At 48.8% G+C, this 26,319-nt stretch overlaps 1 protein-coding gene across 2 annotated transcripts in view; it reads left to right on the forward strand.

Moving 5' to 3' along the window:
- S100A9 (S100 calcium binding protein A9) overlaps positions 1-26,319 on the forward strand; it is a 442,604-nt gene that overhangs the window by 277,829 nt on the left and 138,456 nt on the right. The window contains exon 1 of one of the 2 annotated variants that reach the window (XM_012791282.3): positions 1,891-1,902. The exons of the other annotated variant lie outside the window; for it this stretch is intronic. The gene's annotated coding sequence lies outside the window, so the exon portion shown is untranslated. Of the gene's footprint in view, positions 1-1,890; positions 1,903-26,319 lie in introns of those variants that run through there. 2 annotated transcript variants of the gene reach the window in all.

Genomic DNA, 26,319 nt, shown 5'->3' on the forward strand with positions numbered 1-26,319 from the left:
CAAAACAAAGGCCACAGTCCTAGTGTTCTCCATGCTGCTGGGGGATTCTCACAGGGAGGGAGGCTGGTCTCTGTCACATCAGGCTTACTGAGCCTGTCCTTAGCAGAAACATTTCTAAGACATCTGCCTTCTCTTTTGGTTGGTTCTCAAGGCACACACTCCTATGTAAACACCTCCTTCCCCCCACCCCATCTCTCTTTCCCATTATTCTTGAGCATACTCACACTCTCCACAAAACTATGCATTTCCAAATCAAGCAAGCTCTGAATATGAATTGAACCAAAGTTACACATGTCAGGCACAGGAATACAGGAATATTCTACAACCCACTCACTCTCTTCTGCAGTCTTACGTTTATTTCCAAACCGCAGAGGATGAAAGACAACAATGAAGTCCAGGAAGAACTTGACTGACAATAAGGGTACCCAGGTTCTGGTCCTGACTCTGCCAAACGCCTGACATCCCTGGGCCCCAATTTTCTCACCTGAAACATTGTATCTGGTGGTATCACTAATTTTCTTTTTGAAATTATGGGGTAATTAACTTACAGTAAAATGCACACATTTTAAGTATATAATTCAATGAGTTTTGACAAGTGTTTATACTTTACTTATTTTTAAACCAACACCCGAATTACTGCCCTTTTAATCATAAATATTTCTCATTTCTGTTTACCCACCAAATCAGTGTTTATCCATGTTAATCCCTCCACGTCCATCTACAAAGTCAATTTAGAGTTCAAATACACAGGGTCCAGGGGATTTGAGTAGGAAAGGCAGGAGCCGCCATTCACCCTCTCAGAGCTGCTCCTGCCCTCAAAGGATGGAAAAGCATGAGGAGGTCCAACATGGATCCTTTTATTCTGGACTCAGACCAGGCTAGGAAAGCATAGGGAATTTCTGCATCTAGGTTATCTGATATCACTTTTTCTGAACACACGTGACAAACTCCCTCTTTGCACTGAAAAGTCTAGTCTGATCACTGCTAAAGGATTAACAGTATTTCTCAGGCTTTCTAGTAGAAAAGCAAAGTGTGGGAAAAAAACACTTCGTCTCATGGGTCTGATGGAGACTGCCTCTCGCGTCTGTTCTAATTCAGTGCACCATCAAGGCACTAACAAAAGTAAAGAAGGAAATCTCCCGTGGGAGATTGGGTTGGCCATGGGGTGCAAGACCAAAGCTCTTCACCTTCCATGGGCTTTTGACCCCTTTCCCAATTCACCTAGTGCCTTCCGGCCACACAAGTACCTCCATGATTAGGGAGGATCAGAGTCTCTTGAAGAAGCCATTTGAAGGGATAACAAAAACATTTCTAGAATAGTCTTGGATAACAGTATAGGAAGAAGAAGTCTAAAATTTTGCCTTTAGAGAGATGGAGAAGTGTGAGAGTCTTTCCCTCAGCAGGCACCTTCCCTGAGCTTCCTGTCTTTGGGCAGCGGCAGGGGGATGTGGCCACTGACTGGCTAAGGATGTCGAAGGTCCTCGGTTTCAGAGTTCAGGCAGGTCAGGACACAAAGGCAGCAGCCAAAGCCTGTGTCTCTTGTCTGACACTTGATACTACACTCCTCTCTTATCCCTAGATCCCTCTCAAATTGGCCTTGTTTTGGGGGTGATAGATTAACCTTTACTGCATTTTCCATTAAAAATGGGTCTTTGCTAAAATCTGAGATGTAGATTCCTTGGGGATTTAGACTCTGTCTGAGGCACTCTTTGGTCTGCCCACACTTTTAAGACTTTCCCAAGAAATCCTGAGCTACCAGGTATGTAAAGGTAGCCCAGGACTCCAAGATCACAGGCTCGTATGCAGGAAACGAGTCCCAAGGACAAAAGAGACTCAAGGGACCTAGAAAGAGGGCCAGTAACCAAAGGGGATGTTCTCCTCTTACTCCTTGGGTACATGGGATATAATGTAAGATCCGTGTGTCAGTCCGTCCTGAAGAAGGGGAGAAGAGTGCAGTAACACTTGTGGATGGTTGTTGGGAGCAGGATAATGTGAGGCTGGTAGAGGAGGTTAAGTCAGGCTCCAAAGCCTAAGACAGCTCCGGAAGAACCCCCTGTAGCATCCCTGAGAGAGAATCTCCCAGTCGGCAAATGTGTCATGTGCTGAACAACACCTGTCATATATTACCGTCCCTGCTCTCTGCCCACATCTACCTCCTCCCCGGCCATGGGCTTCTCCTGGGCCTTCCCTGGGTCTTAGTCATCACTGTATCCTTCCCCATTCTCAGGACCTGGCCCCTGCTACATGCTCAGTGGTCTTTGGCGTTAACATCATTTGACCCCAAACACCAGTGCTAGCGATGATGTGTGGTGTGGATAGCAACTTTATTTACTGTCTATAAAATGTGAGGAGAAGACAGTAGCATGAAACATGAAGTGCATTAAGATCCAGCTCTACAATCCCTAGAAAAAGCCATAATTCCAGAAACCCGGCCCAGGGATTTCTTTCTTCTTGTCTGAGTTCCACACAACTTTGCTGAAGGACCCAGGAACACTTGAGGAAAATGCATCTGACCTGATATCCCTTTGCCCTACCCATGGCATGCACATACAAAATCCTTAGAGAGGAAATAGAAAAGTTGTTATTCACCCCAAAGCTGCAAAACTGGAGTTTGGAATTCAAAGAGGGAGTTTGGCAGGTATTTTCGAGAACTGAGTGAGACATCGGGACACCAGGAAACGGTGGGGAAACCCCTTAGGTTTCCTCCCGCTGCCCAGCTTGAGCCCTGGATAAAAGGACTCTGCTCTGGGCTTCCTCGAGCTGCTTGGATCCCTGAGGCCAGAACAGCCTGAAGACAGGCAGGTGAGTGGGGACACTGAGCTGCGGCAGAGGGAACCCTCCAATGGGACGGCAGTCAGCTCCTGTTAGAATGAAAAGATTCCACAGAGCAGGGGTTGGGTGGGAAGCAGAAAGGAAAGCCGGTGGCCAGAAACAGCAATAGAAACAGGTGCACAGAACAGACAGGAAAATAAGGACGAAGTAGGACCGACAGCAAGCAGGGAGAAGTGAGATGGAGACACATCCAAAGTCAGAAGCTCTAAAACAAGGTTCAGCAAAGTAAATTGGTGGCCCAAATCTGGTCTGGCACCTGTTTATAACAGTAAAGTTTTACTAGAACATAGCTACTCCCATCTGCTCATATATTGTCTATGGTTACTTTTCCGCTATAACAGCGGAGTTGAAAAATTGTGACACAGATTGTCTGGCCTGCTAGGTACAGAATGTTCACTATCTGGCCCTTGACAGAAAAGGTTTACTAACCACTGTTTTGAGAAAACCGAAGCTTCAGGTCACCCAATAGATTTTGATAAAGCTGAGGTGAGAATCTAGCTTGCAAAGTTCCCAGACTTCATTCTTCTTATGTTTCACTTTGAATATACTTCTCTTATTTGATGATTTCGCTTTGGGACATAGGCCAGAACACAGAGAGACAACCGACTGCTCCTGGATTCTAATGCTTAAAAACGATCATGACAAGGGATAATAATTATACTCGACAAAGCAGTAATCAAGTGTAAAGTAGTAGGGATGGATGGTAGGGAAGATCTAGGGACGCTGCCAAGAGGGTTGAGTAACAAGAAGAAATGCCTTAGTCAGGAAAAGGAGACACAGCGCCAAATAAAGGAATGTTTCACGTTGGAAAAAATATAATCCAATCTCCCTACAAATTAGACTATCTGCAGCAACAGAGCTTATTAAAATTAGCCAGTGTCCTGCCGTCCCAACCCTGTTTGCCTCAAGCTGACTGCTCTAAAGATATTTTACCTTTTATTTCAAGGCTTGCCTTCCAGATACTTCCCACCACTTTTCTTTCCCCCGATGGGCTGTGGGGTGAAAATGCTCCAGGTGAAGGGCAGAGAGCGGTCCACACACCACCCCCCGGGAGGGGCGGGCAGAGCAGCCCCTGGCCCTGCGTGGGGCAGCCCCACCAAAGGCTCCTGTGGGGCGGGTGGTCTGGAGAGTGAGTGCAATAGGAACATCTTATCATTGCTGTTAAAGAAAGGGGTGCTTCTCCCTTGTGATGTTTTTGGGAATAATTTTCTCCCTGTTGATGTCGTCTCATTCTAAAGTACTTTTTTTCTTTTTCTTTTCAGTTTATCTTCAATCTAGAGAACATGTCCTATCAGCAGCAGCAACAATGCAAAGTCCCCTGTGAGCCCCCTCCCCAAGTCCCACAGCCCTGTCCTCCGAAGGTGCCTGAGCCTTGCCCCCCACCCCCCAGCCAGCAGAAGTGTCCCCCTGTGCAGCATCCCCCATGCCAGCAACAATGCCCACCAAAGCAGAAGTGACACCTCTGAAGCCACCCTCTGCAGCCTGGACGTGAAAATACTGCACCCTGCCCACCTCCACCCCCTTTCTTCCAGCAACAATGGGGAACACCACACAACCTGGAAGATGCCACTGAAGGAGAAAGATATTGTCATAGTCCACTGGGTTTTCCTCCCCAAATCAATGACCCCTCCCAGCTCCTCACCTAGGAGACAGCATGATTTGCTCACAAGTGCCGTGTTCTCAAACCTTCCAGCTGTGGTCCAAATAGGCCCGTGTGTCCAGCAGCTTTCTCCTCTACCACACTGCCTCCTGCTGGTTATATGAGATCCCTACAAGAATACAGGACCTGATCAGCTGTCTCCATGGAATTCAACAACTTTATTAAGGTTTCCAGGAACAAACACGGTTAAAAAATTAATGCAAGAAAACTGTTTAAATCCATGGAAAATTTGCCAAAATTCTTCACAGCACAACTCCACAGTCTTTGGTGAAGGCAATGAGGTTTTCTGCTTGTATTTCGTCCCCAGTAATCTCCACAAACCCTAACAAAGCTCACCCCTTCCTGTGGATTCTGAACCTATTCCAAGACCAGTGTCATCTCTTTCTCTCTGTTTCCCAATAAAAAATATCCCTGACTGGCCATGTTTCTGCTCTCTTTACGGGGATGGAAAAAAGTCACAGAGTGACAAAAGGGCTGTGGAGGGAAGCAGAGACTGGGCGGGAAATACTCGGACAGACCCTAGAAGCAATTAGGAGACACACAAGACTGACAAGGGCACCCTGCTTGAGCCAGAGAGTCTCCTTTGCCTCTCTAGTTGCCCATTCTGATCCCTCAGATTCCAGTGCCTCCCAGGCCCACCTCTACACGAAGCACCTATCAGAGAAGTCTGATAAGGACTCAGCACGCAGGGGAGGTGGGGAATGTGGGCACTGGAGCCATCAGCGTCAGGGCTACAGGCTGGGCTGAGCATGTGACAGGCTCTGCAAGGCCTGTGGAGGTGAGAGGGACTCAGCATCTGCGACCAGAACAACGAGGCCAGCTCTTCATAGAGCCTGGCCTGTCAGGGATGGACCCTAGAAAGAGTTGTTACTGCAGCAGTTCTCGAATTATCTGGTCATGGGAATGACTTACACTCTTAGGACTACTGAGGACCCTACAGAGATTTTGTTCATGTGGGTTATATTTATTGATATTTCTTATATTAAAAATTAAAACTAGAAAAGTTAAATTAAAACTAGAAAAGTTTGTACACTAGCAGATATTGCACGAGTTGTCAGAGTGATGATGTCATTGCATGTCATAAAACCTCTGCAAAATTCCACTATAGACTCATGAAAGAATGTGAGTGAAAAGTAAATAACATCTCAACATAATCATTAAAACAGTCTTGACCTCACTGACCCTCCTGAATGCATCTCAGGGACCACCAAGGTCCCCACATTGCACTTTGAGAACCAGTGGTCTGGAGAGTCACTGTGGGCCGGGTCTCCAGGGTCTCAGGGCGTAAGACAACGTAGTAGCACAGGTTTCAAAGGGCTCAGGTAGTTCTCCTGGGCTTTCAGTCCCAGCTTACTGTAGGTATTATTTGTGCCTGTCATTTAACCAACCTGCCAAATTGAGTTCTGCACTTTCATTTGGCAATCGTTGGTCAGCACCAATTTAGCACTGCTAAATTGAACTCATTCATTCAATAACCACTGACACCACCACCTAGAAAGTGTCTAGTTTGATAAAAACCTGGAAATAAAGAGAATAGGACAATGCAGCTCTTAGAGAAGCCTTCTCAGGGGTCTGCTGGGGTGGTGATGACATGTAGGTGCCACATGGACAATTAGATTGACGTGAACAGGCTTCCATCGGTACAGCGAGCACGCTGCAGGGTGTATTGAACATGCAAGGTGAGGAAGAAGGAAGAACAGAGGATGACCCCTGGGTTTCTCATCTAGGTTTCTTCCCTGGGCTCTTAAGTGCAACCAGCAGGAGCCTCCTAGGGAGCTAATCATATTCAGTGATTGTGGAAGTTTGAACCTGATCATATTCCGTGTATTCCCCAATTCTCCCTCTCACCCCACCCCCAGCCGCACAGGAGCCTCTCTGTTATTTCCATGGAGGTAAAAGCAGACCATAGTCAATCAAAAAATATATCTGAAGGATAAGAAATTTTAATAACAATAAGAGTGAAGGTAGAAGAGAGAGGATAAGGACTGATTTGATCTACGGTAGGGCTGGGAAGGTCCCCCAAACTCCACTCACTTCCCTCTTTCCCAGTCGAGATTATAAATTCCTGGGTCCATTTGCTGTGCACAGAAGCGTCCCTGCTGGTTGCTTTCAGATTCTAAAACAAAGAGAGACTAGAGGTAGCTTCCGGTTCTTGTTCTAAATCTTGTTATTAAACTCTTCTCCTGGGCCTAAATCTTTCTTAGGCTCTTTGCGTTGTAGGTGAATATAATGTATTTTTATCTATAATTTCCAAAGCTTAGACTTTTTCAAAAAAAATAAAAATTAGCAGGGAGAACTTCTTAAATAACATTAAGCTAACACTGATGTCTGGGCAGGTAAGAGCCTCCACCCTCCTGCTGTCCTGCCCAAGCCACTGAGGAGTTGCTAGCACCACCAGCTGGGCACTGGTGGTATCGAAAGATCAGAGATGCCCAGGCTGCGCCAGATGAAGGCCTTTGTGAGGCACCCGCTAGGACAAGGTTTCCATCCCTTTATTTTGTGAGACTGTGTGCGCTTTCTCCTGCAGACCAGTCCAGGAACTCTTGCTGGCGAAGGGAGGAAAAGGATGCCGTTCCCTCCATGCAGATGGCTGGCAGTTTATCCAGCTGCAGAACGGGAGACTGGACAAACTGACACAGGAGGGTCAGTGCATAGGAGGCCCTAGAAAAAGGCAGAATCCCCTCACATCATCCCTGGAGGTGGCAGCCCCCCCAACCCACCCAGGAAGCTTTTTGTGACCTGCTCAACACCCCGCCACCACCCAACTGGGCTTCCATAGCATGTTGATCCAACTCCTGTCATATCTCCCTGTACTCTAACTCTGTGCCTAAACATCAGTGGCCCCACTCTACTCCCGTCCAGACTGAGGAGCGTTCCTCCAGCAAGCTCTGCTTCTTCACAGTCTTACGCTGCCCTCACACACACGCATGTGCACACGTGCTCACGTGCACACACGCGCTCACGTGCACACACACACAGGTCTGGCTTCTGGGTGATGCCCAATGACTTTGAACGAGAAGAACTTCATTGGATCCTAAAGATCAGAACTAGAGGTGGTATGTGTTAATATTGATAGTAATTTCATCTCGAGTACCTGAAAGAGATGGTGGGATTGTGATGGGGCGTATGAAAGATGCTAGAAACCCAGCCCAGGAGTCCCTGTAGACGGACTGTTTCCTGAGGAGGAGGAGCCCAGCAAGTCCTGTCTGATGGTCTCTGCTCAGACACCAAGATGTCCCAACTTCCTGAGGTACAGCTGAGTAAAGTGTACCCACCCCATCCCCCTTTCTGCCACTCTCACCTCTCCACCCAGAGGAAGTGGCTCCAAGCAGCTGCCAAACCAGAGCCCCACCGGGGGCTTAGAGCAATAGTAGCTCTGTATGGACGCCAGAGCCCCTGACGCTCCGCCCGGGAGCTATGCCCCAGCCCAGGAGATGACAGTGGCAGATGAGGAAACCAAAGACCCAGATCATAGACATGGTTCATTACACCTGGGCTAGAACTTGACTTTCTTGGATCCCTGTGCTTTGCTTCTTCTTCCCCATCATCATGAGTTTGTGCTCAGGGTAACAAATGCCTGGGCGTTTTCCTGGCTGCTATTTTTGATGTTCAATTTTGACTCATTAGTCGGCCAACTCATATTGGCATGTTTTAACCTCCCTGAAGAAACAGAGAGCAGAGATGAAGAAAAGGCCAATGAGTCTAGGAGAAAAGACAAAATATCTTCATAACTAGAACAGATCACAGAGGAAAGTTTGCAGAACACTCCAAAAGTCATCTAGTCCTACCTCCCACCAAATCAAATATTCTCCACCAAAAGGCCTTTAACCATTGTGGTACGGCGCTCACCGGCCACGAAACCTTGCCCACAGCCGGCACTCATAGTCCGCACGATAGTTTGTGCCGTGAATTGGCGACGAATCCATTTTGCTCTTATGTGATGAGGAAAGATTTGAAGCACTGAAAGCTTGTTTTACTTTACAGGCAGCTTTACTTGTGATGTAAATCAGAATAGGTAACATATACGTATATGTTTTTATTACATTATTTTTAAATGTTCACAATTTTATTTTGATAAATGAAAAATCAGAAAAGTCATATCACGGCTGTCGGCTAAAGTCGCTGTGCGCATTCATCTGTGGCTATCGACTATAGTAGATGCTCAGCTGTGCGGGTTCATCTGTGACTGTCAGCTATAGTCGATACTGGTACCGAAGTGGTTAAAAATTAGTTTACGCTTGATTGAACATTCACTGGTCCAGAGAATTCATAAACTTGGAAAGTGTTGCTAAAGTGGGGTGAAAATAGGATCTTAGGGACTTCTTCCTTAACTCTGACCACTTTCTCATCCTCTTCTGCCACCCGTCCTCTTCTCACTCTCTGGGACATTTGAGAGCACCCCTTTGCGAGGGACAGCCATAAACCATGTGCAGTCTCATGCTCCCCCCTCCAAACTTTCGCTTCCTCAGACTAAAAATCCTCCACTTTTTTTCCATTTCTTAACATGTGCTGTTTCTAAGTGCTTCCGACTTTTTGCTTTTTCTCTGAGTCATTGCAGTGTGAGCACGATCATCTTAGACAGCAGAATCCACATCGAGCCCCACCCCTCTGAGGCTGGGGTAGATATGGGCAGAGCTGGGGCACCTCAGCACAGCCCCACGGAGAATCCCCCTGGTTGAGAGCCAGGCTCCACAGAGGCTCTGGTGGCAGGAGGTCCTCCCAGCAAGTGAGAGGGATGGGACGTCCTAGTCCCTGAGGATAGGGAAGTGGAGGGAGGAGAGCGCACTTCTCCCGGGTGAATACTTGGGAGGAAGTTCCTCCACCGCTGCGATGTGAAGGTTTATCTCCTGTTTCTAGCAGCAGCTGAAACAGTGCCAAACGCCCTGCCAGCCCCTCCCTGCACCGTACCCCACAGCCGGCAGAACTGCACCTCCCACCCCGGGCTAACAGAATACCACCAAAGCAGAAGTGGCTTTTCAGAACCGCTCCCCCCAATATCTGGACATTAAATTGCTCCCTGCGCCCTCTCAAATCTTTCTTCCAGAACCAACAGAGAGCACCACATAGCCCAGAAATTGCCTTTCATCTACTCAAAGAGAAAGGTGTCTACACAGGCCACCACCCTGACGCAGTTCATCGACAATCTCCTCCCAGCTCCTCCTCCAGGAAACAGCAAGGACGGGACCAGAGGGCTGTTTCAGACATCTCTCCCGAACACCAGGCCTGCTCTCCGATCTCGTCTAGAGCCTGCTGTGGTCAGGACCCCAACCGCCCCACTCGGTTCATCTATTAATAACTGTGGCCTCCACCACCACTGCTGCCCTCTGCTGGCTCCAAGCACAGTGTCCTTCCTTAGCTCTCTGGACCCTTAGGTTCCACCATTTGGGGCTTCTTGAACAGCAAGGATGATTGAAAATTTAAGAAAGAGAAACTACTTTAAACAATGGAAAAGTCTTCAGAGTTTCTCACTTTTCAATCCCTCAGCTTCAATCAAGACGATAACAGTATTTCTTATTTCTCACCTCCCTGCCTCTCGCTCTGCTTCTGAGCCTGTTCTGAACACTGGGAGGATGTTCCTTCCTCTCCGCTCCCTCCAATAAAAAATCTGGAAATATTCCTGAATCTGCTGTCTTGCTGGGCCCGGGGAAGAAGGAGAATGTTCCCTACCAGGAAGGAGCAACGTGGCAGGCAAGCAGGTCCCTACAGGAGAGCCCTTAAAAACCCTGAGGACAGTCTAGGACACTGAAGAGTGAGGTAGGGGAGCAATAAGTTAGGAACACCCCATTGGCCCACTCAGACTCCCCTCATTGTCCCACAGGAGGACCAGATGTCTCCCAAGCACCCCTTCCCTGAGGAGGGACTCTGGAGCAGGGGTGTGGCAGGACGTGCTGACAGTGGGGCCACCTGCACCTGGCTACGGAGGTGCAGGAGAGGCACTCTGCAGGACTCAGTGGGTGGCATTGCAGCTGTGAGCCAGGGCCCTGCTGGGTCAACTGGCCCTCCCTGGGTCCCATCCCAGAGGGATTTGTCCAAGCCCAAGAAAGACATAAATCCAGGAGGACCAATGCTGTGATGAAGATTGCAGAGAATTTTCACTCATTAATGTGACCCCATTGGTTTTATATATTAACATGACTCTCTCCTCTGCTTTGATTGATTCACATTTGTATCTTTTGGGTATTTAATTTTTTTATCTCTCGCATGCACTGTTGAATTGTGTCTTAACTTGTGTCTTGTCCAATTAAATGACAACAATTTATTGACGCTCTGCTATGTATCAGGCCTTGAGCTGGTTGCAGGGGGTAGAGAGAAAATAGACCAGGACCACTCAGAGTAGTCACTAGCCTTCCAGATGGCGGGGAGCAGGCCTGTGCACTGGCCATGACAGGACAATCAGTCAAGACCACAAAATGGGGGTGCTGAGCATGCTCGGGGCTGGTGGGGAGGGAGTGCAGGCTTGGTGGAGGGGCCAGGACTAGAGAGATGCCAAGGGGAGTCTGCAGGGTGACTGAAGGCTGTAGGTCAGGGAAGGAAGGGAAGGGAATTCCACGTACAGGGAACAACCCAAGAAAACCTCCTCAATTAGTATTTCTTACATTCAATCAGGGTTTTATTCTGTTCCTTTCCCCAACAAGTGTCTATAGCATGCCACTCTTTTTGCTTGACTCTATCTGCTCCTAGAACAGAACACAACACATCACTGTTGCGTGAGGCAGGAAGACAGAGGGGAAGTCAGCAGTTTAAATGCTCTAATACAGCAGCCAGATCGCTACCCCAGCCAACTCAGAGTCAAGTGAGAGTGGAACTTTGACCTGCACTCACCCAGGAATCAAGCCAGTGGTACCAGAACCAATCCGCAGTATTCCACCAGTTCTTGAGTGCCCAGTCAGAACAGAGAGCCCCAGTGACTGGAAGAATCTGTAAACAGGCTTCCTCACCTTGAGTAAGGGCTACTAAGGAAGAAGGGGTCGTAGGAATCCCCTAAAGCTCCACCTCCTCACCAAAATTATAAACCAAAAGCAATTCATGCCTGGAGGGACTGCAGAGGTTGGCCAGCCTTCAAACACTTGAAAGGCATGATGGATACGATCCCTATTATGTCTCCCTTGAATTCTCACATTTGTCCAGGCCAGATATGCAGATCTTGGAGACTGACACTGAATCATCTTGAAGCCACTGTTCCATTTGTGGTCTCTTACACATTGACACAGCCCCTGGATCCTGGGAGAGCAGACTGGAGAGTAGCCTGGGCTGGTGCAGGTAGATGAGAAAAGAGGTTGACTTTAGCCTTAACTCGGAACTGGGAGCACAGACATCAAAATAGGAAGGGCTCACAGTGTCGGCCACAGCCCCGAGTCCAGCCTCCCCTGTTCCCTGAAAGCCCCCGCTGCTGCTCAGCTCAGCAGCCTCCCTGACGCTGGCACCCCCAGGCCCACACTCCCCGTCTTCCTGCCGGGCACCTCTCCTGAAGAAAGGAGCAGAATCACTGGGGCTCCAAGTGGACTGGGGGCAGGTTGTAGGTGCAATGTGAAGCCCAGAGTGAGAGTACACATGGGAAACTCCCAATGTCCCAGTTTCTGGAAACCCGTGTACTCCTTCCTGTGGCCTCCTGATCGCCCTCTGGTGGCTGCTCCAAGCACCCCCTGCTGCCCTGCCAGGGCCCCTTTCCCTGTCTGTGACGCTTCCCGATTGCCTCCCAGCACCAGCCAGAGAGCAGTCGGACCCACTCAGGAGGGGCTGGACTTATTGAAGGAGTAGGAAGGAGGAGGTAACAGCATCACAAGGTTGGGGGTGTCCCAGAGATACATAGGCGTGGTCCGGAGGGTGATATGAAACAGGAGATCTTGCTGCCATAACTGAAAATGGTGGGAAGGAAGGGAACTTGGGGGAATTTTCCACTTATTTAAGTTGGTTACTTTAATGTACATTAGCTTCTCAAAAACCTCAAAATAAATTGGAGAAAGGAAGGAGCCAGAGCCGAAGGAGGACACTTTCATCATTCTAGCGACCTCAGAAGCAGCAGGGGAAGGGATGCATCAGCCAGAAGAACTGGCCTGTGGTGGTCACAGTGGGTTTGATTCACGTGGCTCCAGGGAAGGCCCTGATTACACGGCACTTCAGTCCATTCTCTGCTGCCTGCTAGAGGTTGAAGCTGAGAAGGATCTGTTGATTAATTGCAAGAAAACCTATGAGCCCAGGTGTCATCCTTCCTGAGTCAGTTGAGAGGGAGACTTTCCTGGGGCTGTGAGGGGTTCCCTGTAGTTGCTGGAAGGAGGGAGTCTGGGTGGGCAGAGAGAGGACTCACAGCTTCACACTCAGGTTTAGGGCCAGGTGGCTTCAGAAGTATCACTTCTGCTTTGGAAGGCATTCCTGCTGAACAGGGGGCACTTCTGCTGGCTGGAGGGTGCAGGGCTCAGGCACCTGGGGAAGGCAAGATTCTGTGACCTGTGGAGGGGTTGGCAGGGGACGTTGCATTGTTGCTGCTGCTGCTGCAGCAACATCTTCCTGGATCGACGAATGCCTGCGAGAAAGAGGAGACACGTGCTTTTAGCTGAAAGAGCAGAGTATGCCAGATTCTCCCAGGGATGAGCTCTGTCTCCAGCTACTCCAGTCTTAATTCGCAGGGTCTCCAGCTTTCCCGTCTGCTCACTGCCATAATGATCAGACCCAGAGTGTGATCGTGGGTCCCAACAATGTGCGGCTGCCCACACATAAACCTCACTCAGAGAACCAGATCCCGGCTCAGGCTCTGCCCTCTGAGAAGAGCATGCTCACAGTGGGTCAAGTCAGGGGAAGGGCAACAGGAATGGCCTGGAACCAGAGTACTGTGCCATGAAGGAAGGTGTAAAGAGGCTGAGGATGTTCCTCCTGGGAAAGGAAAGTGTGGGAGGAAATGATGCAGTCTGCATTCACCTCCAGGGCCGTCTTCATGGGGAATGAGCCCAACCTGTGGGTCTGCACAGGCACTAAGCACTGCGGGGCTGGGGGAGTCGGGAAAGAGGCCCCAGCTGGAGCTCCTGTTCAGGGGGTGCTGTCCCAGGTCCTATAAAGTTTCCGTCAGGCACTGATTGACGTCCTTAAGGTCTGTTAATAGAGATTCTAATTCAGTGGGATTTCTAATGTGCCTTGCACTCTTTCCTGTCTTTGGATCTGTAGGCCCGTGGTCAGCTGAGGCATTCCTCTTGCCACTTGATGCTTTCCTCTGCCCAGTCCATGTGTCCCCTCCACACTCTCCAGACCAACCACAGCGACTCCCAGCAGGGGGCGCCTCTGCACCCATGGTACCTTGCCAAAGAAAGAGGCAGAAATAAGGACCAAAGGCAATCATCCAGGGACAATCACAGCCACTATTTGTTCAAGAGCCAATGACACAGCTCAGCCCTTCAGCTCAGTCACATGTCTGATGTCACAGCATCCTCGAGGCAGGGGCAAGAAGCTCTACCAAAAGAAATAATCACAGCAATAAAAAAAAAAAAATAAGAGGGATGGAAAGGGAGCTAGGAAAGAGACATTTCAGGGCCAGTTTTAACAGTTTAACACAAACCAATTCTGGGACCTGGCTTGGCTTGGCTTTCCTTGTCTATAATTTGCATCAGATCAAAAAAACAAGATCTCAAATTCCACCTACCAACTCGGGTTGCTCACCTACCTCCCATTGACCAACTTTCTTTCTGTAACTATTTTCTTGTTGTTTCTCTGGATTTGTTCATCTCTGTTCTGTCTATCTGTTTCTCCCCTCCCCCCACTTTTATAAATTCTAGTTTCCAGCAAAAGGAAGCCAACCTCTGGGCCACTGTCTGTCCTCACCCCAGAAGGGCAGAGCCATCTCCCTCGCCCGCCTCCCGCTGCTCCAGCCCTCAGGGATCCAAGTGCACAAGAAGGGCCACACCAGGGCCCTTTTATCCTAGGTGCGGCCTGGAAGAAGGAAACAGAGAGGATTTCCAACAGTTTACTTGTTTTCAGATATCTCACCCTCTTCCTGAAAACAGTTTTCAAACCCCTACTTTGCACTAAAAATTCCAGTTTGACAGCTTCTTGATGATTAACTGCATTTTCAAGCACTCTGGAAGGATTTCCTCTAGGATGTGAGAGTATTAGATTCTTGTAACCTTCCCCAGTTATCCCTGAAACCATCTTCCATTGGGTGGGCTGGCCATGGGAGAAACAAGGAAAAGATCCTGGAATCCTAGTCCCCAGGGGTCAACCCATCTTTTAAGGTCTTAGGACTGGGTTTCAGCACCATTTTAATCATCACCCACACCCGAATCTTTCTCTCTCTCTCTCTCTCTCTCTCTCTCTCTCTCTCTCTCTCTCTCTCTCTCTCTCTCTCTCTCTCTCTCTTTCTCTCTCTCTTTCTCATGCTCAACAATCAGGAACCCTCCCAGACCCCATGGGTGGCTCACTGTCTCCCTCCCCATCTCTCCCGGCTGTTGCAAGCCTCAGAGATTTTAAGTCTCAGAAAGAGAGGACCAATGGTCATTTTTACCATCGTTGGTCTAACCAGGAGTAAGTCAACTGTCAGTCCATAAACATCTCCACTATGTGCCAGTCACTATTCTAGGCACTGGACCAGAGGACCCAGTCCCATTCCTGTCCTCAAGGCACTTATATTCCAATGTGGAAGGCAGAACATAAACACATAATTTATAAATAATAAGAAACATGGTTTTAAGAGGCCTCCCATTATTTCCTAGTTGTCGAATATTACTTCCCGGCACCTGAAAAACACTTGACAAAATCAAGCTATGCACCAAAATATCAAGTTTGGCCATTCTCCTATGGTAATGGTATTTGCATTTCCCTTGAATGGTCCTTCTGCAGGTAAAAAGAACTTTTCAGGGGCCCTCGGGAGAGTTGAACAGATGTGAAGAGGCAAGAAGAATGAGGTGTCCTGGAAGTCTGGGCCCCCTACTCTCTTTTCTAAGTGTTTTAAGCAAAAGGAAAGAGGTTACAGACAGCCCCAAACCACTTCATTTATGGCTCTGATGCTTAACATAAAACAGCAGTCTCCAACCTTTCTGGCACCAGGGACCGGTTTCATGGGAGACAATTTTTCCACGGACCAGCAGTGGGGACGGTTTCAGGATGATTCAAGTGCATTACATTTATTGTGCAGTCACACCTCTCTGCTAATGATAATCTTTGTTTGCAGCCGCTCCCCAGCGCTAGAATCACCGCCTCAGCTCCACCTCAGATCATCAGGCATTAGATTCTCATAAGGAGCATGCAACCCTCGCATGCCCTGTTCACAGTAGGGTTAGCGCTCCTATGAGAATCTAATGCCGCCGCTGATCTGACAGGAGGCAGAGCTTATGCTGTGCGGTGATGCGAGTGATGGGGAGCAGCTGTAAATACAGGTGAAGCTTCACTCTCTCGCCTGCTGCTCACCTGCTGTGCAGCCTCAGTTCCTAACAGGCCATCGACCAGTACTGGTCCGTGGCCCAAGGGTTGGGGACCGCAGGCATAAGGTATTCATTCAGGTCACAAAAGTAAGGATAGGGGAGTGCAGAAAACACAGCCACTGCCCTAGATAGAACCCACAGTGCAATAGGAAGGGCACATATATAAATGCACAATGAGATGAGACATACAAAAATAGGAAAATTATTTTCAGGGTGCAACAGAAGCACAGAGAAAGTGAACAAATCCCAGTTGGGGGAAGGGGACTATTCTTGGAACATATTTGCCCTAACAGGATTAGACAGTGGTGATAGTGGCCCTGAAACTGGACACTAACACCTACTATGCCATCCTCAGTGTGACAAGCCCCTGCAGAGCTGGCCCCGGCTCCAGAGCCAACCACTGCATTTCCCCAGAGCTCCACATGCCTCTCACCTCCTCCCCTGTCATCCTTGGGATCACTTGCCCCTTTCACGTCTCTTCCTGCAAGTTTCCCTGGGCAGATCCAAGGAGCTGGAGTGACTCCTCTCATGGCTGCGTGACCATGCAGTAAAATGCAAAGCCAACCCTTTCCTTTTGCCCTGCAAGGCCTGGCAAATGCTCCCTTGAGTGCCATGGACAGTGTCCTCTCTTGTGCTCCCTTCCTTTGAACAGTGCAGGGGTCGCCGAGCCCTGGGCACCACCAGCCCACAGCTGCTGGCTCAGCACACCTCACCATGCTGTGAAGACCTCACAGGTATGCGGGGGAGGGGAGGACGGGAGGCCCTGGCCTGCTCTGAGCAAAGTCTTAAGTCAAAAGTAAATCAGAAACTCTGGACTCCCAATCTTCCCAAAGAGCTCTTATCATTGAAAATTAGAAAGAAAATCTATTGTTCTGTAATAGAAGGCCAGAATCTGGGGTTAACACTAAGTGCCAGCAAGAGCAGGAAGGAGGGGGAAGTAGCAGCTTGTTTCTGTATTTCTCTATGCCAGGCATCCTCAAACTACGGCCCGAGGGCCACATGCCACCCACCTAGGACATTTATCAGGCCCGCCGGGTATTTTTGCAGCAGCTGCCTGTCCTGCCTAGCAGCCGACTCATCCCGGGCCCACAGTGCGCACTCTCCAATGGTCTGAGGGACAGTGAACTGGCCCCTGTTTAAAAAGTTTGAGGACCCCTGCTCTATGCTGTCAGACCACGAAACCAAAAATCAGAGCTGCCCCTGGAACCCCAAATACTAGTGCTTGGGCAGTGTCTTTAAGGAAAGGGAAGGACATGAGTTAATTCCAAAAATTGTTAATTTTAATCAAGAGTCTTTAACTCCCATTTTCTATGCCACTAGGCTTTCTTCTGGAATCTATAATGTGTGTGTGCGTGTGTGTGTGTGTGTGTGTGTGTGTGTGTGTTCTCAAGTTGCTGCTGGAAGTGAGAATTGCTTGATTTTACCTGCTATAATGGTTAATTTTATATGCCAACTTGACTAGACCACAGTAGCCAGATCTGATATATATATATATTGATATATATATATTTGGTCAGACATTATTTTAGGTGTTTCTGTAAAGGCGTTTTTTTAGATGGGTTTAACATTTAAATCGGTAGTCTAAGTAAAGCAAATTGCCCCCCATAACATGGGTGGGCCTCAGCCGATCAGTTAAAGGCCTGCATGGAAAAAGAGACCAACCTCCCTGGAGGGAATTCTGCCAGGAGACCACCTTGAACTTGAACTGAAACTTTTCTCTTGAGTCTCCAGCCTGCCAGCCTGCTCTGCAGACTTTGGATTTGCCAAACCTCCACAATTACATGAACTAATTCCTTAAAATAAATAAATTTTACATATATCTATGTATGTGTGTGCATGTGTGTGTGTGTATACATATATACACATCATATTGGTTCTGTTTCTCTGGAGAACCCTAACTAATATATCTGCTCATATAAGGTGGAGAGAGAGGTGTTTGGCAAGGGATTAAAAGGGACCCTTGGCCATGGCACAAATGAAGAAGCACAGAGCATAAAAAGTTGAGAAATGGAATGACACGGCCCAGCCTCCCAGAGTCCACCACCATGGTGATCGTTCACCTGGGCTTTCTACACCTGAGGAGCTGCCCTGTTGGAGCCTGAGAGCATGGCCGTGCACTGATGCACACGTGAAACAACTGTGTCACCCTGAGCTGTCCTTCCTGCAGAGAAGAAAATGCCATTCACCGGGAGTGCTGCACTAGGGTTTTCTGCACAGAGAAGTCTGACAAGTGTTTTCGGGAACTGGAGGGCTACACCTGGAACCAGGAAGTCTCAGGGGGAGTCCCGGCAGTTCTCCCAGCCCAGGCTGAATCCACAATAAAAGGGCCCGGGGTTGGAACCTCCTCAGCCAACTTGGAGCCATCCTCGCAGGACAGGTGCACCTGGAGAATCAGGTGAGTGAAGGGGCTCAGCTGGCTGGGTAGAGTGCCAGGTACCTGCTCAGGGCCCCTTTGGGACTGCAGTCAGGGGTGCCATAGGTGGATCTTCACTCCGTTTACAGAGGTTTGATGGGAATTAGAAGGGTTTATACTGATGAAGATAGATCTGACCTGGGCGGTACAAAGAAAATACATGTAACCAAAATGCTTGTGCCCCTATAAATATTCTGAAATGAAATTTTTAAAAAAAGAAAAAAAAGATAGATGAGTTAATGGATATCCATGTCTGCATCTTATGAACAGAACTATATGGGATGATTTTTCTTGAGAAATTTAGAGGCCATTTACTATAATACAAGATGTTTTAGGTGAGAGGAATGCATGCAGGTGACGGCACGGGGCCAGCAGCCACGCCTCTCTGACCCACTCCCTCCTGCCCCTCACCTCCACCCTGGCACACTGAGGCAGGGCCTGCAGGGCCCCCGCCCCTGAAGGGGCACTCCAGAGGTGGCAGAGCCCAAGATGGGCTGCAACCCAGGAGTGGTCACCCTGGGGCAGAGGGAGGTCTGGTCACAGTCCCACAGGGTTTCTCATTCGCTCCTTAGTTGGCAGCTGCTGCCAGTACTCGGTCCTGTGGGCATGGCAGCTGTGCCAGCAAGTCTGACAGGAAGGTCGTCCCTAAGGGTGACGGTGAGGCTGTGGTGCTTTCATTGAGAAGCTTCCGACAACAAAATGAAACTAACAAGACAAACAGGATCTGCTCTTTCTTACAGATCCTCTTGAACCAAGCAAGGATGTCCCAGCAGCAGCAGCAACAACGCAAAGTCCCCTGCCAGCCCCCTCCGCAGGTGCCTGAGCCCTGTCCCCGCAAGGTCCCAGAGCCCTGCCCCCGGCCCCCCAGCCAGCAGAAGTGCCCCCCTGTGCAGCGTCCCCCATGCCAGCAACAATGCCCACCAAAGCAGAAGTGACACCTCCATGACCTGGACACAGGGCAGCTGCTTCTCCTTCCTCTCACTACAGACCCTGTTTCCAACCAGTAGCATGGAACTGCAAACAGCCCCAGAAGAGGCTTCTTCTCCCCAAATCCAAGGTGAATCCTGAAACTTCCACAGTTAATTGACTGGCTTCTCCCACCCACCCCAAATAGACAGCAGGGGCTGGGCAGACGTGACCTCCACGGAGCACAGGCAGGTGTGCGCTGCCGCAGCTACCACCACCTGTGGGCGAGACCGGCCCTGCGTCCACGGCTGCCTCCTTCACCTACACGGCGCTTGGTGTCTCCCGGGCAACTCCAACCATTGGAGGCTGAGGAAGAATCCCACAAAGGAAAAAAATGTTAGATTTTTCTTCATCCTTCAGACAGAGAAACGGAATTCTCCTAAATGACCTGAAAATTCACTGGAGAAGCCACTCTCCCTTCCTACATGCCACAGAGAAGTGGCTGAAGCCACCGGCCTTCCCTGCCTTCCCTACAACCTCACCCCTCCCATCTCTTACTGCTACAGGGACCCGCGCCAGGACTGACCGCTCTCTCTGCTGCACCCCCATCCTGTTGGGATCAAGCCCCAGCCTCTATCTGATCCATTAAAAATATTATTATTGAGGAGTCTTGACCTTTGTTCCATTAATGCCCAGACTATTGTAGGTGTAGACGAGTGGATTTGGGGAGCTGGGGAAGAACAGGGGTTACAGGAAAAGGAATCGGGGTCCAGCCTGGGAAACAGGACCCCCGTTTATAACTGTCCTCCTCACACGGGCAAAGATTCCTCCTGCTCTGAGCCTGCAGAAGGCACTCCAGCATGCCAAGGGATTTTCTCTTCCTCTGTCTCCATCAAGACGTCTGCTCCAATGAGACCCCAACTCATCCCAAATTGCTGGGAGCTGGGAAGGTGGTGGAGTCACCAGAGGATAAACAAAGCAGAAACTTGGTGGGAAGCCTCAGGAGGAGCCCCGAAGTAGAATGTGAGGCCAAGCAGAGTGAGGCAGGGACTTTGCTCAAGACAATGATTCCCAGCTGCACACAGAGTGCCTCCCTCACAGCGCCCTGCCCCCTGCGTCCCTTCCAAGTTCTGCCCATCCCAGGTCTTCCCAAAACCCCTGAATGTGTGTAGTGTTGGGGGCTGGGGTGGAGAGCAGGTTCAGAACTCCAGGGAAGGGAGATTAAGGCTCAGGTCTGAATGCCAATGTGTGTCTACCTCTGCTTGGGAGGCTGGATCAGATAGGGGCTGTGTCCCGGACAAATCCAGCATGATTTGGGATTTGCAGTCCACCTAGCTTCATGGTACCTTCCTCTTGGGGTCTCTGATGCAGAAATACTGAGGAGGGAAGCTGACTCCAAGAGGTAGATCTCTATCTACATGAAGTTGGATCGCCCTCCTCTGACAATAGTTCATTTCATTCTTAACTTCCCTGCTAGATGTTATCAAGTATATAAATCCATGTATTCCCCAAACAGCCACTGAGCATACATTAGCGATCATGCCCTGGGCCCTCACTAAAGATGCAATAATGAGAAGGCCCTCCCTGGAGTAGGGTACCCAGTGAGACGGAGGCACGGCTGTTCCTCCCAGCAGCACGGTGGGGAGCCAAGCTGTGGGGAGTGCTCTGGGGATGTTCACAGATGCCATCTCTTGACCACAACGGGACGGAGGGCCAGGGAGGTCCACATGGAAGGTGGGCTTTTCTAGTTGTACCCAGAAGCTAAAATAAATAAATAAATAAATACCAATAAGGCAAGAAGGAGGAGGACATTCCAACTAGAGAGAAGAGCAACTGCAAAGCTATTGAAGTAATAGTATTCCAACTCTTCATTGACAATAAGCATTAATTATTAAGCGGCTAATGCGTGCCAGGCCAGGCACTGAGCACTGAGGGTACAGAGATGAAAATGTGTGGTTCCCAATCTCTAGGCTAGCCCTTCACGCAAGGATGGCAGATGGGAAATAACTAACTACAAGATGTGTGGATACAAAAATTTCAGAATAAACTCGGCCAAGGCAACTAACAGCCTGGGATGTTCAGATAAATCATGCCCAAGATGAATCTCCTACAAGTTCAAGGTTGAGGAGGGAGGGGGATGCCTTGACTGGCAGTGAAAGAGCTCAGAGTTTCAAAACAGGGAAAAAAAAGAAAGAAAGACCAGCACATTTGGGGAACTGCAAGCAGCTGAACCCCAGAATCTATGGTAAGAGTAGAAGTCTGAGCTGAAAGCAAAGGCCAGGTTAGTAAGAAGTTTTGTAGACCTGACTAAGAACCTTGGGCCTCGTCCTCAATTTGGTGGTGAAATTAAGCTTTTGTTTTACACAATTCCCTGAGGCGGTGCTGTGAAGGATGAGTTAGTGGTGGGCCCTTTGGAGATAAGGGGACCTGTGGCAATGACACCACAGTGAAGGCAGCAGCTGTGTTCTGAGAGTGATGGGGACCGACTGGAGGAAGCCGAGCCCTGCGGCACCCAGACACAGCCTGGCTGGGGAGCCTGTGGCAGAGGAGGTGGGACTGGCTTGGGGGGAGGGGGAGTGGGAAACAGGAGTCTGGGATGATCCCAGGTTCCCAGCCAGAAGCCTTGGTGGAAGGATAGAAGTCTTGGCTATCTTTGGAGCTGGAGCCCACAAGAGGAGCAAGAGGAACATGCTGGAACGATGTGGAAGGCGATGAATTCTGATTTTGTGAAATCAGTTGGAGGCACCAGCACACATCCCATGGGTATTAACACTGGGCCCTGGAGAACAAGGGAGAGGGCCGGCCTTGGAGCCTTCGGCACAGAGCTGCAGGTCCTAGCAATGGTGGGACAAGAGCAGCAGCAAGGGCATCCAGTGAAGGGCCAGGTGGCATTGAGAGGATCCCACAGGCAAGGCAGAGCTCAGGGAGGCATTGGAGAGGCTGAACGGGAGACAGTCCAGATCACAGAGGACCCAAAAAGGAGAGGGGTGAAATAGAGGACACGGCAGTACCAAACACCGCAGTGAAGTCAAATAGGATAAATCCTAAACCGTGGCCTGAATGATATCACAGAACTTTCTTCCCCATTTACATAATGGATGAGCAAAAATACCCAAATATCAGGGAAAAGATTACCAATGGTGATTGATAACCAATGAAAGGGGAGGGTGTGTAACTGGTTCCCATGGGCCAGACAGAGGCCATAGGGAAGGAGAGCTGCTGTCCAAGCTGTTTAAAGTCCTGTCCAAGAGGGTGCCCTGGAGACAGGGAATCCCAGCTGATAGAAGCGGGAGCAGAACCTGGCCACGTCTGAGAAGCAGCCCAGCCTGGGGACCTTTGGCCAAGATTGAAGAATCGTGACTGAAACCCAGCGAGGCAGAAGAGGGCAGTCAGGGAAGGGCACATTCGAGTTATCTGCAAGTGAAAGGTCAGCTTTCAGTACGTGCGTGCGGAGCCTGAAAAGCTCCCATATCAGCTCAGAACTTTTCAGCCCCTTCTTCTCCCGGTGTAGCCCCTTCCCCCAAGGGCCAGAGGCAGCTGGGTGAGGGCGGAAAAGCAAAAACTCCCAATAGCAAATAGAGAAGATACTCTTCTTTCCCCTGCAGCCTCCCTGCCTGCACAGCTCCAAGTAGGAAAGGGAAGGAAATCCAGCGTTCAAGAAAACGGACATTCCAATACTGAAATAAGATTGTTTATTACATAGTAAGTGATTAGAGAACTTTGTATATCTTGTCATGACCCTGAAAGTCAATGGCATCTGTGAGAGATTTCATCCCAAAAGGAAGAGACGAGCCAGGCCCACAGAGAGGATTTGAAGAGGCATCAAGAGAAGGAATCGAGTTGCTTTCTGATTCTATCCTGCAAATTCTGCTTGTTCAACAGGAGTTGCACAGAGCAATAGAAAAAGACAAAAAAAAAAACAAGAAAAGAAAAAGAAAGAAAGGCTTTGCCAAAAAAGAAAAACAGAGAGGAGTATTCTAGTGAAGTTAAAATTGCAGATACATAGAATGCCCCTGGTCTGGTACAATATACAGACATGCAGGGCCTTTGGGGACACACAAAGGGACCACTGAATAGCCCAAAGACTTTTTTGCCCTTAATGTTTGAATTACTATCTTTTATCAATAACACTTACATCTACTCTCTCTACTCAAAACAGAAATCATCCATTAATAGTTGCTATTAAAATATCTGATCTTACTGTGAACACCACTAGAAGCTTTGGTGAAAGGCAGAGGAAAAAATGATATAGAGAAGTCCAAGGAAAATACTGAGTTGGAGAAGTGGAATGCTGGGGCCAAAATCAGAAAATGAGAGAATGAGACAGAGACAGGGACTCAAAGAGAGGAGACCCAGCAAGACAATGAAGATGCCCAGCCAGCACTGACAAAAACTCACATGGATGGTGAACATTTATGAGAGACTCTTCATACATAGTGTCTCTAATCTTGACAACAACCCTGGCTATAGTGAGGCCATATAATGGATGAGGATGTAGGTTTTGCACTTGGAAAGGTGCCTGGCATGTTATGAGCAATCAACATAAATTACATACTATCCTTAGACAAGAGCTACTATTATATCATTTTATAGATGAGAGAATTGAGACTTAGAATGGGTAAGTAAATTACTAGGCATCATTTACTAAGTAAAGGATGAAAGCAGGATTTCAACCCAGGAATCTGACTGCAGGGTCCTCGCTCCTAAGCCCTAACCCAGGCAAGGCTTTGACACTCAGCCATCTCCCCTCCCCACCTCTCCCATCTGAGACCCAGCCCCCTAAGAAGCCTGTTCTGTGTTTCATCTCAGTAGTGCTTGCTGCCAGCCAGCTGCCCACCAAACCCTAAGCCAAAGGAGAGGCTGGCATCTGGGATATTAAACATAACATTGCCTGGAGTGTTGATGACGTTTAGAGACCTTTTCAGAAGACTGAAAAGATGATGGACAAATTGTGTCCATTGAGTGATAGACTTTCATTCAGTGCCAACTTCTTGAGCAAGAAGTAGGAGAGAGAGGAAGATGAAAACAGCTAGTAGAAATCACTGCATCTTTTGACATCATTGTCACAAATAACTACCTTCTCTACATCTAGATTGCTAGCTTTGGTCCAGAGCCAAACAGCAGGTGGAGCTGGCTATCCTGAGATGGGTGTGGGAACTGCTTCTCAACAGCTTTGGGGAGATAGAGCTCATGAAGTATGGATTAGAGAGGAAAATATTATGAGTAGAGGAGAGTGGACTACACCAAGACTATGGCTCTAACACCAATCATCTCAGTGACGGGCTTACATTCTGGCACATCTGCCCGTTTCATTTAGGTTCATTTGGGTTTTAACTGAATATGGCTTTCTTCATCCTGGGGAATAGCACATAAACCCTGTATGGGGATTTTCCTTCCTCCCCAATCCCTCTTCTTTGCTCTGCCCCATCCTCTCCCAGCACCAGCTCATGCTCATCTGTTAACCCACAAGGGGGGTTCAGTGTTGCTTGCTGCACAGAAAGCCAATTACTGAGACAGTGAGGATTGTTAAGGAGGAAATTATTTCTGTGGCTGCATCAACAGGGAGGGAGAGGTTATGAATTGCCTCAAATCCACCTTCCCAACCAACAGGATGGGGGGGGGGGGTCTGCAGGCAAAATAAATAATGCATGAGGGGTGTGAGCATCATTGTGTGTTTAGGGCAGAGCGAAGGCCATGCAAGCACAGTGTGAAATCATGCTGGTTGGTACATATGTCCTATCATCCAAAAATGGCAGATAAGTCCCTCCAAGGTGGGGATTTTAGTATTACAATGAGCTAGGGGTTAATATTGGTCGTTCTTTCAGCCTCGTGCGCAGTCTCAGTGGGTCTTCAGGCACTGTCCCTGGTGGAGTGTCGCTTATCTTGTCCTCTCCGGACACACGGGTGGTGTGAGGCTTTGTAGAAGGTTCCGCTGTTCCTGGGAAAGAACCTCAAAAGAGAGTGCATCAGTACAAGAGAAAATTACAAAGTTATGGCCAGAAAATTTTACTGAAGAGTAGTTCTCTGTCTACTTTCTGCCTAATTTTGAGACTGTAGCTGCTAAGCTACCAGGGCTGTGATAAATCTTGCTGTCAAGGCCACGTGGAGCTGCCGGCCCCTGCCATTATGTGAACACTGAGAACTCATTTGAAATATGAGGGAACTAAAAACATGATTGAGAAAACATTCTCTTGATTATAGAATCAGTTACCCATCCACCCAGCAAACACTTGTTGGACTGAAATGAACTCAAGGTCTCGGGTTGGCCCAGTGGCACAAGGGCCAAAGCCATATTTCCAACAACCACCCAAGAGGCCCTACTGTAACCACTCAACTGCCCCAGACTTAATCTCGTGTGCTCTAGCACAAACCTGTTCTTTTCCTCAGGTCCCTCTAACAGTAACCCTACCATCTTGAAGCCTGAGAGCCATCTTCAATTCTTCCTTCTCCTTTATTTTCCTGCACAGAGTCAGTAACCTAGTCTCCCGAATCTGCCCCTCTGACGAGGTTTCTCCTATGGGTGCCCTGACAGCACCACCGGCTCCCTTCAGATAGGGAGATTTTTATAATTTCTTTGAAACAGACTGATTCTACCTTCACTTGTACAGCCCCATCTCCCAATCCAATCTCCCTTTCACTGTCAGAAATATCTGTCAACACTTAGACACAACCATATCACAGTTTTAATCGAAAGTGATCACTTGTGATCCATCTGTGATGATGGCCAAGAACAAACCTCCTAGACCTGAGTGCAGGCGCTGTGTGTGTGAACCCCTCACCTTTCCCACACCAGCCTCCCACCACCGCCCCGGAGGCGTCCCTATTCCAACCACAAAGACCCACTGGCCGGGCTTCGAAATGGCAAAGAAGGGCCTGTCTGAGAGGCAAACCTCTCTGCTCCAAGACAGGACCTGGGGTGAACCCAACTGGTCAGGAGCATTCAGGAGCATTAGACGGAATTTTTTACAATACACAGCATTTGCCTTGGATATCGAGCAGTAGTATGCTCCCTGATTGAAAAAATATATATATATCACAGAGCCCAAAAATTAATGAATTAATTCAAGGACATTGAGAAAAAGAGCTAAAATAATCCTCAGACTTGG

The sequence above is a fragment of the Microcebus murinus genome, chromosome 2, assembly GCF_040939455.1.
Source record: "Microcebus murinus isolate Inina chromosome 2, M.murinus_Inina_mat1.0, whole genome shotgun sequence".
Taxonomy (NCBI): Eukaryota; Metazoa; Chordata; class Mammalia; order Primates; family Cheirogaleidae; genus Microcebus; species Microcebus murinus.